The sequence below is a fragment of the Mesocricetus auratus genome, unplaced genomic scaffold (assembly GCF_017639785.1).
Source record: "Mesocricetus auratus isolate SY011 unplaced genomic scaffold, BCM_Maur_2.0 contig_235_pilon_obj, whole genome shotgun sequence".
Classification (NCBI taxonomy): domain Eukaryota; kingdom Metazoa; phylum Chordata; class Mammalia; order Rodentia; family Cricetidae; genus Mesocricetus; species Mesocricetus auratus.
Genome location: NW_024431646.1, coordinates 13,256 through 16,335, shown reverse-complemented (window position 1 = coordinate 16,335; position 3,080 = coordinate 13,256). Strand labels below are relative to the sequence as shown.

Sequence of the window (3,080 nt, the reverse complement as noted above, 5' to 3'; positions counted from 1 at the left end):
TGGGACCAGGCTGGCAGGAAAAATGCTTGTTATAAGGGACTGCCAGATTTTCTGAGACACTTTATAAAGTTTTTCAAGGCACAAAATATACACCATTGTGAATATACATATTCTGGATGATGTTCCTCTGATGAAGCCCAAAGATTTGACTCCATTACTATTACAAAACTAAATTTACTGAATAAGATTCTATTTTTCAGGTAAAAATGCCAGACCTACATCAAGTAGACAATTACTCAAAAATATGGAGAATACAAATACAAGCACTTTATTTTAAAAAGCAAACACAAAAGATTGTGCAAATCCAAAAATATTTGCTGCTTCCAAGCTTCCATTTTGGAACTTTCGGTATCTATACAAGTTTGTTCCCAGAAGCTTATGCACCACTAGTCTCTACTAAGGAAACTTATTCTAAAAATTAGCATGGTTTTCAGTATTTAACATCTCACTATATAAAAGTCTAGAGAGATCAATGATATCCAATGGCTTCAAAGATAAACTAAAGACTCTCAGGTGTAATGAACTTTACCAATGTTTTTCCAGGTCTGTTTAATATATACACAAGGAAAATGCACTCACTATAATTTCTTGTAAAATAGAAAGTAGGGAGTAGATGTAGGAGATGTGGAAGGGGAAAGAGAATTCAAAAAGTCCTTCTCTTCTGTCACTTTTACTTCAGAATCATCAAAGAACAACCACTTCCCTCATACTCCTTTAAGCTTTGCACTATGTAAGGAATTTTGTTCTCAAATCCATTCATGTTAATGTCGGTTTGGTTGCTAGATTCCTGTTCCTGTAAGATTCGTACATCCAATCATTAATTTCAGAATTTCTATTTTCAGCAAATACTGTCCCAGGAACCTTATCAGGATTGGACACTGTGTTGTACAGCTCAAAATCTAGTTTGCTCTTTTGTCCTCCAAGAAGTCCAACAGCTTCTACATTTTTGTTCAAAACTTTACTTAGCTGGGCATTTCCACCAACTCTAATTGACACTTCATCATCTTAATTTTCAGCTTTGCTTCCTCCTCATTCAGTGGCTCTGGCTTACCTATTTCACACACCTGGTCAACCCCACAATTCCCTTTATCTAGTTATAGATTGTTAAACTTAGTGATATTATCAGATCCAGTATAGTGCACACTGCTAATGGCATTACAGCAGCAAATAATGCATAGTTGCTATTACTTGACTTTGTGCTCCATTCTTCTAGTGACAGTGTAAGAGGTGTCAATAAAGGAGTATTGAGCTTGGAACGTCCACCACCATAACAATCAAACCTTTGGGAAGAAAAACAAAAGTTTTCTCCAAGCCACTAGCAACAATGCACTTCAGATGACTAGTGATAACTTCTGGCATTTTATCAAACAAGAGACTTCACTCTGCTTTTGTATAAAGATGGCAATTTTCACAGAAATATTTATCTTCCCCTACAATTCTCTCCACTGAAGCAAATTGTAAAATTTTCCATCTCAAGGTTTTCATTTCAGGTTTTTGATTCTGAAGAAATTTCAGAGCTGTTCTCAACTTTAGAAAGCTCATCTTCTTATACCAGGATGCTAATATCCTGGACATCTTCCCTTCTTTCTTTTAAGCTTTCATATTCCAAACAGCCAGTCCTTAATACTACCTGACCATGAAATAATTTCTTTATGAGTTCAAAACCAATATGTCCTGCACCTTTGTTTATGGGCTTCACTTCACTAATGTTCACAGGTATAACATTGCTTCTAGGAACTCCAGTATACCACCATTAGCTCTGGGATCACTCTGGTGCTTCCCTAAGTCCTCTTCTAGATCACACTCATTTTCTCTAGTCTGTCCTCTGGATCACTGGATTGTTCTTTTCCCCAGACTACAGAACTTGGAAAGAATGCTTGGTTGCTTAGTTTTAGACTTTAGCCAATTTATTTTAATTTTTTATTTCTTTTCAGAGAGTCTTGCACTCTCATTTTCAGAAACCCAGTTGGGGATGATTTAGGAGAAATCTCTAATATCTCACCAGTAGCTTTTCTTTTTGATCTAGTTTGTTTCTGGTTCTCTTCCAATGACTGGTATTCCTTGGACAATTTAAGATTTTTCTTCATGTTACCAGACTCACTGTCACTTTTTCTTTTCCAGTTTTCTTTTAGGAGTATTTCTTTAAAATCCTCCAAATTCTTCATTTATTCAGTCTTTGTGCTGTCAACTCCACCCATTTCCTATTTCTAATGAGACCTTTCTTCTACCTTAGTTTTCTACTTCTTCTTTTTTAAGGAGCTGGCATGTTTCCTGAATGTTTACCAGAATACATTGTAGCACTTCCTGGGCATCATGCTGTAGATATCCTTCATACATAGGGTTGAGTTTCCTGAGTGTGTCAAGCAAGTTGATCTGCGTATTTCTCTAGATTTAAGAGAAAAGTAGCCTGGCCAGGTGTTGGTGGTGCACACCTTTAATCCCAGCACTCGGGCGGAAGAGGCAGACGGATCTCTGTGAGTTCGAGGCCAGCCAGGTCTACTGAGCAAGTTCCAGGACAGTCTCCAAAACAATACAGAGAAACCCTGTCTCAACAAACTAACAGAGAGAGATACAGAGACAGAGAGAGACAGAGAGAAAGAGAGAACTAGCCTGAAGCTCTTGAGAGAGACTGGAAATTGCATATAAGATCATAATTTGCCAAAGGACATTCTTAGCTTCTTTCTTCCTTGAAATAATATTAAACAAGTGATTCACTCCAGACTCAAAACCAGAACAAAAGTATAACACCTGACGCCCGCTGCTGCCCCACCACATCCCGGGAAGGTTCAGGGCACACAGAGCGGTGGCAGTGCATATTTTTTCCAATGAGTATATTTTTGATGTGAGTGATATTCACAATATGGTCCATTGCAAATCTGAATTTCTACAATGTAGTTATCAAATTTGTCTCCCGTTTAAACTTTTCACGTCAAATTCCTTACAGTTCATGCAAGAAAATTATTAACTTGATGTAGAAATGTTGTTACTTGATAAGCCATTGATGAGGAAGCATGGGCTGACTGGCTGTTACCTAGAGCTGATCAGGAAAGAGAAAGAGAGACAGAGTATGAGACAGAAAG

At 37.5% G+C, this 3,080-nt stretch overlaps 1 pseudogene; it reads right to left on the bottom strand.

Annotated features, from left to right (window-relative positions):
• Window positions 1-578: 578 nt before the first annotated feature.
• Window positions 579-2,385, bottom strand: LOC121138244 (annotated as a pseudogene).
• Between the last annotated feature and the right edge of the window lie 695 nt (window positions 2,386-3,080).